Below are 8,936 nucleotides of genomic sequence, written 5' to 3'. Positions count from 1 at the left end.
CTAGCGTCGAACCAGACTTGCCGGTTGCGATAAACCCATTAATTGAAGACAATGCAAGTTTAGATTTGATTAAGTATTTGCCGGAATTCAAGGGTGATTTCGCTTCGTACCCGGGTTGGCGTAGTGCGGCGCATTTTGCCATGACTTATTATGAGGAGGGTTCGGAGAAGTATTATATTGCCATGGGCATTTTTAGGAATAAGATTATCGAATCTGCTAACTCCACTCTTGCGTACTTTAACACTATTTTGAATTTCAACGCAATAATTGCAAGACTTGACCAGACTTATTCAGATAAAAAACCACTATATGTGCTAGAGAATGAGTTGAGTATTTTAAGGCAGGACAATTTACCTATCACTGATTACTATAATAGGGTAGACAAAAAGTTATCCTTGATAATAAATAAACATGTTATGATCCACAACGGTAACAATGAGCTCATAGCAGCTTTAAATGAACGCACTAGGGAGAATACATTACGCGTTTTCATATCTGGTCTCCGAAGACCGTTATGCGATATCTTATTCTCTGCAAGACCCAAGGACCTCCCATCAGCCTTGGCGGTTGCACAAGAGCTGCAAACCAGTCATAGGCGTTATGAATTCGCAGAGGCTTTTGCAGTGGGTAACGCAAATAAGTTTCTTCGGCCAAGACCATTATTGCACCACTATCAGCCAATAGAGACCAGAAACCAGAACTTAAATAACCCAACCCTCATGGAAGTTGATAACGGTTCAAGCTTCCATAGGCAGCGTAATAATTTCCAAAATTCCCCTTTTCAACATTCTCATTCTCCTAAATATACTACGAACACACAAAATCCAAACCCTACCCCGCTCGTGGCGTTTAAACGTGCCAATGACCGATTATCTTCTGACCGTTCACCGTTTCGTAAGGTACAGAAGGTTAACTTTATGCCAGAAGTAGGGCCATCTCCGATTGATCACGAATATCAAAACTATGAGGACGATTATAACGAAAATGTCAGAGATCACTGTAATTATGATGAGGATGATGTCACATCAGATTATAGTGATCAAATCAATTATTTAAACTAGAATCGCTCCTGCCGTTCATAACAAAAAAGGAAAAAACGGTCAGGAGCTTCGCATTCTGATTGACACTGGTACGTCAAAAAACTACATTAAGCCATTATCATTTCTTGAGGGAAGTAAACCCTTGGAAAAGAGTTTTAGGCTAAAATCGATAAACGGCGAAAATATCATTAATAAAAAATGTCAAATAAACATTTTAGAAAATACCTCAACGTTTTATTTGTTGTCGAACCTAAGCACGTTTGACGGTATAATAGGGTACGATTTTCTAAAACAAATCAATGCAATAATTGACACAGTTGTAGGCTATTTATTTTATCGTAACGGTAAGGCTAAATTACGCTTTCTTTCATGTGATCACGTAAATCTAATTACCATAGAGGAAGATTCAGTACCAGTAAAAGTTCAATCACAATTCCGTAAGATTATAAGTAAAAATGTTAACGCTTTTGCTGATCCAGACAGGAAATTGCCATACAATACAAGAATCCAGGCCCGTATCCGTACAACTACAAATGATCCAATTTATAGTAAAAGCTATCCCTACCCCATATCAGTAGCTCCATTCATTAACAATGAGATTAAATTACTACTTAGAGACGGTATCATTCGGGAATCTTGTTCGCCTTACAATTCACCCGTGCACGTTGTATCTAAAAAAGGTGTAGATGAGAATGGAAAGCCCAACTTGCGTATGGTAATTGATTTTAGAAAAATCAATGAAAAAACGATTCCGGACCGATACCCTATACCAGATACGTCTGTAATATTAGCTAACCTTGGAAATTCGAAGTTTTTCACAACTTTAGATTTAAAATCAGGCTTCCACCAAATCATAATGTGTGAACGGGACAGACAAAAAACAGCCTTTAATATTAATAATGGGAAATATGAATTCTGTCGGTTACCGTTTGGCCTGAGAAATGCGCCCAGCATATTTCAAAGGACTATCGACGACGTCCTACGCGAAGTGATAGGGAAATTCTGCCACGTTTATGTGGACGACATCATCATATTTTCTCCAAATGAAGAATTGCATTTGGAGCACATCGACCGTATTCTGCAAAAGCTTGCAAATGCTGGAATGAGGGTGTCACCAGAAAAGTCTAAATTTTTCAAAACGGAAGTAGAGTTTCTAGGGTTCCTTGTTACTGAAAAAGGCATAAGAACCTCCCCAGATAAGGTGCACGACATCCTGAACTATGAAACCCCAAGAACACTGCGTGCCTTACGTTCATTCCTCGGTTTGTCCGGCTATTATCGACGCTTTGTGAAAGATTATGCCTCCATTGTTAAGCCCTTAACTCTTCACCTCCGCGGTGCAAACGGACAGATAGGTAGGAAAAACTCGACTCAAACAGAAATCAATCTTGACTCCGAATCACTACGTGCATTTGAAAAGATCAAGCGCATATTAGCATCTGAGGATGTTTTACTCCAATATCCTGACTATAAGGAACCGTTTGAGCTTACGACCGATGCCTCTTCTAATGCACTGGGCGCGGTTTTAATACAATCCGATCGCCCGATAACTATGATTTCGCGAACACTTTCGGCAAGTGAAGAAAATTATGCTGTCAACGAGCGTGAATTACTTGCTATTGTGTGGGCGTTGAAAAAACTTCGCCATTATTTGTACGGAGTACAGCATATCAAAATTTTTACTGACCACCAGCCGCTTATATTTGCGATGTCAGAGAAAAATCCGAACAGCAAACTGAAGAGATGGCGGGCATTTATTGAGAATTTTCACCTCAATTTCATTTATAGGCCTGGAAGTGAAAATAACGTGGCTGATGCGCTTTCAAGACAGTTTTCTCATAACCTAACTGACACCGCGTCTGTCGAAACACTGCATAGTGAGGTATCATCAACTAATATAATAAAGACAGTCAAGTGTGCGGTAAATCAGTTTAAGAACCAGCTATTACTATCTAAATCAAGTTCAAAAAATGATTAGACATACCATTACATATGATTCAGTCGAAGGTCTCATTCAGTGTTTAAAGTGCGCTATTAATCCTAATGCTACCAATGGATTACACTGCGATCTCCCCACTTTAGGCGAAATACAGAACTCGATATGTGTAGCTTTTCCCGGTGTCAAGTTTGTTCATACTGAACTGCTTGCCACAGATTTAATCAATAAGGACGATCAGCTCGAAACGATAGCAACACAACACAATCGAGCTCATCGTGGGTTACACGAAAACTTCCAACAAATTTCTAGTGAGTACTATTTTCCAAACATAAAAAAATTACTGAAAACAGTTATTATGAACTGCAAGATATGTTTGGAAAATAAGTATCAACGTAAACCACCTGACCCAGTGATAGGCCAAACTCCTATTCCTAGAATGCCGGGAGAAATCCTCCACATTGATATATTTATGACTCCTAAACAGTTATTCCTCACCTGCATAGACAAACTGTCTAAATTTGCTATTGTAAAGCCTATAGCGTCCAGATCTATGATCGATATAAAAAACGCCCTTTTGGAAATTTTACTAATATTCAAAAACGCTAAAACTATAGTTTCCGACAACGAAAAATCATTGCTTAGAGATAATTTCTCCATAAATCAGTTCTTTATACCAACTCTCCACAGTGAAAGTAATGGTCAAGTTGAAAGGCTCCATTCCACGTTGCTCGAAATTATTCGATGTATTAAGAACCAGCAGCAAATTGATGATATTATAGAATTGGTATTACTAGCAACGCACAAATACAATTGTAGTATACATTCCGTAATTAATTCTAAGCCAATTGATGCACTTTACTGTAACTCAGAAGAAAGTTTTAAAAGTTTAAGGGAAATATTAGTTGCAGCTCAGGAAAAAACTTTAAAAAGGTGTAATGTAAATAAATCTTTGAGAACATATTATCCGGGGGAAAAAGTTTTCTTAAGACGAAACAAAAGACTTGGTAACAAACTGGATAAAGTTTTTATGGAAAAAATTATCGAGAAAGATCTTGGCACCACAGTTTTGATTGACGGCAAACCGATACACAAGAGCAATCTTCGATAAAGTAGTAATGTAAAAAAAAAAACAAAAAAGAAAAAAAAACACAAAAAAAGAGAATCCACTTTTTTATGCTTTGAGTAACCATATCTGTTATTAATATTACTGAAAAAAAAACACAAAAAAAAGGAGTCCACTTTTTCATGCTTTGAATAATCACATTTTCTTTTTTTCCTACTATTACTATTTATCTTTTGAAAACTTATCATTATAAGAAAAAGAATAATTTCGAATTAATGTTTTGTATCATATAAGTAATATGTCGCATTTAAGCCTTATTAAATTAAATGTTAACGTCTGCGCCGAAATTCGTCCAATCGACAATCAATAGCAGCATGCTAAAATGAAGAATATCCTGGTACGGAAAAGTTTTACTTCGACCCGAGGACGTTCGATCTTAACAACGGGGGTAGTTAACGTACCACTTGTGGCTGGCCAATTTTGTATGCTGGGTTACGCCAAGAATAGCGGCGTCGATACTTGTATGCTGGGTTGCGTAACGCAATGCGCTTCACAACAGCTCTCGCAGAGCGTAAAACTGCATACCACTTAGCAGCAGCAAGACGCCAACTCAAAGCTGTGTAACGGGACACGATCAAAGAAGAAGAATTGGACAGCGGCAAAAAGACAAAAAGGCAAAAGAAAAATCATTATAGAACTGAACGGCGAAGGTGACGAGTTAAATCGTCATAGTACATACATTTAATTTAACTGTTGACAATTTTCTTCGATTATCAAGGTGTGGTGCGCCTCCGAATTCCTTTCCGACCGGCCAAACTGTACCAGGGAATACAGTTTGAGTATTATTCGTAACTTTCGCGAAGCAATTCGTAAAAGGAGACCGGATTTTATTTCAGAAAATCAAACGACCGTAAATAATTATCTGCATAATCCACAGAAAGCGAGACCTTCAGGTGTGTTGGAGAAACCCAAAAACATATTTTGTTGACGTTAAATGTTTTCTTCATAATTTGGCTTTTAATTAAAGCCCAAACATTATCTATTAGATTAACTTCTGGGTGACTGCAGATGATTAGTCTTAAGTAACAATATAATTCTCTTGTGTCCATTGAGTCTGCTTCAATGTTTCGGATCATCGTTTTCTTACAGTATCCAAACTCGCTTCTTTTTGCCGTAAAACATTTCAGCTAACTCACAGTAATATTTTATAATATTATATATATTTTATTATATAATTTTATAATTCTAACGACGTTCCTGTTTTCTGTAAAACACAACAAATTCAAATCCTTCAGCAAAAGGTGCCCCATAAATATGCATCTTTTGAGGGTGCTTAATACTCCTTTTCTGAATTACACGCGTCATTGATCGCATTTCAACATATGTTAATATGAAAACAGTTTACCACGATTGCGCTAAACAAATATTTCTGAACCCATTGTATATAATATATTAATTTGTTTGTAATAATTTTTTTTACTTAATTACTTGATGTTTTAAAAAGTTTTGTTGATTTTCGCGCTGCCGGTTTCGCAAAGTTTCTTGTCGTTTCTGAGACTCGTTTGTATATCCAGGAAAGTATGAGTAAAATGAATCAGAAACCCCCTGATCCATTCCGTCCTATAAAATAAATGTATTATTTATTAGTTTAGTGCACAGGAGAATGAATACAAAATACACAACACTTAACCATAACCAGAAAACTAAAGTACAAGTTTTAATTTGTCCCTTTTTAAAGGCACATACCAATTTATGAAAAACATACAGAGGCTTAATGAGGTAGATAACAAACCATTGCCATGGCATCATATACATACATGCGTATATACATAAAAAAGTTAGAGCTTTACAAATTAATCGAGTATACGAAAACCAATGTTCCAACTGCAACAATTAATTTTTTTTATAGAATATACACATTTTATAAAATTGATTTATTTTAAAAAATGTATAACATAATAACTCATCAATCTTAACAAATTTATTCAGTTTAAGAAATGAAGTAAGCAACAGCCCAACAGATTCCTTAATTTTTTATTTTAGGAGTATGTGATGATACAACATATAAAATAGCAGTTATTTATGTTATTAATTTAACTTTTCATAAATAAAAAATTGTTATAGACAAAAAATTAATGAATAACTGGCCCTCAGAAGATATAAAAAAAATTAATTTGGACAACCCTTCATGAATAGAACAAAGAATTTATGATCCTAAACAATCTTTGGAGCTGTTCAATCGCAGTAAACTCGAGCATTTACATCGGAATGGGTCGACCGAGTGAAAAAGACGTAACAGTATGCTCTTAAAAGAAGAAATCGCAGAAAAATTTAAAATTGAAGCAAACGAAAGTGATGTTTCAAAAAGATTTTAATTTTAAAATGTTCAGAAATTTTAATGAACTGAATTCTACTTTCAATATACTTGTATGTACACCCTGTTAAGAACATATCGGGAATTTATAAATAAAACGAAAATTTTTTAATCATCATCTAAATTTATTTTATCGCCTTCAAAGTAACATCCATTTGACCTTTCTTCCAATCTTATTTTTTATAGGCACCGGGATGGCCTTCAGCTCTCGCGTCGAATTAGTTTTGATGTCTTGTCTTTTGAGTCGAAGAGTGTTCCCCGAAGTGGATATGCTCAATGATATTTGTTAAGTGTTTGGCCAAAATTTAACACAAATACGTTGATTTAATTTTTAAAATCCGACAACACTACTGAGGTCGACTGACATAAACAGGAAACTTAAAGGCTTATCAACGTGAGCTTTCGTTAATTCTAGCCGTGTTTTTCTTAATTACGCTAGAGATAAATGACTTTTTACGTGCAATCCGACCATGTAAATTATTTTTGCAGAGAACACGACCAACTGTTGTTTCAGGTGATATTTGTTTATTTATTGTTTTTAACACTTCAACCGTTAAGTTAGGAAGACTTACCTTTGGGTTTTTACTTAACAAAAACAAACAAGAACGTTAGCTTGAAAGATTATTATGCGTACCGATTAATGATTCGGCGCGGCGTGGACAACGTACACTCACTGCATTTTTTGAATTGTGTAATCGTGCGGATGATTTTGGTGCCTTTGCACGAACATTACTCTATTCACAAGTACCACGCTATTTCACATGGACTCAAACAAAAACATGGATGCCCCGCAAGCAAGGCTCAACCAATACAGTTTCCATTTCCACCGCACAACGATGGTTTCAACGTTTTTGTTCTGGTGTAGAGGTGGTCGAAGATGCGCCACGCTCCGGAAGGCCTGTCGTCGAAAATTGCGATAAAATCGCTGAATTGGTCGAAAGAGACCGGTATAGCAGCAAATCCCAAGGCCAAACGATGTCTATTTGTGGCTTAGATTTGAGTACACCATGTTTTTCACACGGGCAATTGTACGTAGCATACTCTCGAGTGGGTAAACCATCCAGTTTGTTTGTGCTCGCTAAATATGGGCTAAAAATATTGTTCACGCTATAGCATTAAAATATTGATATTGTTGGTTGTTTGTACTTAAAAATAATAATATTGTTTGGAGCTATGATGACTGAAAAATTCGTTGGCATAAGTGTATTTCAACGGGAGGGTATTACTTTGAAGGAAATGAAATGGACAAAATTCACCTTTCAATTTGACCACAGTAGTATACTCTATATAACCCACAGACCGACAAATTCTACACTAGATTTGTTAGAAAAACAAATATCATTATACGTAGCATTTGGGAGTTGGGCTAGGTCAAGTTTTCGCCCAATTGTAGACAAAAAGAAATACTGTTATGAGTAAAACACGCTTTGCCATTTTTATTGAGATAACTCAAATATTGGCCGGTATATGCAGCATAAAGTCACCCGGGAGTTCGAAGAACTTTATAATAGGTATATGGGGGCTGGGGGAAGTATAATATTCAACCCATTTGTTTACACAGATATTCCACTGTCAGGAAACGAATTTCTGTCTGAATTTCGTTTGTATATCTCACACATGGACCGATATTTTCAGTCAAAAGTCAAGTATAGATGCTGAGGGTCCACATATTCAATTACCTAGAGGCTTGACCAGTTTTGGTTCGTTTTGGACGAGATTTTGTGAAGATCAAAAGGCGGCAATAGGAATTGATAGTGCAAACGGTGAAAATTTTATTAACAACTTAACGATTTGTATACAGGAAAGTGAAGAAAGAATCAAGTGGAATTTAAAATTGTGTTATATGGGAAGTAGATTGTGGTTGTTGTTTGATTTCGTCAATTCTCCTGCTGTGACCAAGGAATATGAGAAGAATGCCACGTACTAAATTTCGAAAATCGGTCGGTCGAGGTATCGAGATATATTTCACTAAAATGTGGGCGATTGCCACGCCCATTATCTAATTTCCCCACCGGCTCCTAATAAGCCATGCCATTTAAGAGGTGAAACTTTTGAGCTTTTAGTTGCTTTTGAATAATTGTTATACTTATTTCGGGAGTAAGCGGGTTTATCATCCACTTTCACACTGTCGTTCTTATAATATTTGGAGACTATTTGGTTATTGTAGCTTTAGTAGTTTAGGAGATATGTACATTAAACTTATAATAGGGCGGTGCCACGCCCACTTTTCCAAAAATTGTTACACAGGTTCCCCTTGCTACTGGGATACCCTATATATTGTTTTATATCTTAGTTTAGTGCTTAATTATGGCACTTTATAAGTTTTCGGCTAATGGCGATTTGGGGTCGTGGCAGTGACCTGATTACGACCATATAAGAACTAGTAATTTTGTACTAAGGATCATATCAAGTTTCATGATATCTCAAGTTTTACTCAAGACGGACGGACGGACAGACAGACAGTCACCCGGATTTCAAGTTTTCTCGTCTTTCTGATCACATATATGTATATAACAGTTA

General features: G+C 36.2%; 1 long non-coding RNA gene across 1 annotated transcript; it reads right to left on the bottom strand.

Moving 5' to 3' along the window:
* Nucleotides 1-4,431: 4,431 nt before the first annotated feature.
* On the bottom strand, nucleotides 4,432-5,856 carry LOC120780682. The gene is made up of 3 exons (XR_005705950.1): nucleotides 5,733-5,856; nucleotides 5,531-5,662; nucleotides 4,432-4,658 (listed from the first exon to the last, which is right to left on the bottom strand). It is a non-coding gene; the product is annotated as an uncharacterized LOC120780682 (long non-coding RNA).
* Nucleotides 5,857-8,936: the final 3,080 nt, after the last annotated feature.

This window comes from Bactrocera tryoni, unplaced genomic scaffold (genome assembly GCF_016617805.1).
Source record: "Bactrocera tryoni isolate S06 unplaced genomic scaffold, CSIRO_BtryS06_freeze2 scaffold_25, whole genome shotgun sequence".
Taxonomy (NCBI): Eukaryota; Metazoa; Arthropoda; class Insecta; order Diptera; family Tephritidae; genus Bactrocera; species Bactrocera tryoni.
The sequence above is the reverse complement of the archived record's forward strand: the minus strand, read 5'-3'. Positions and strand labels throughout refer to the sequence as shown.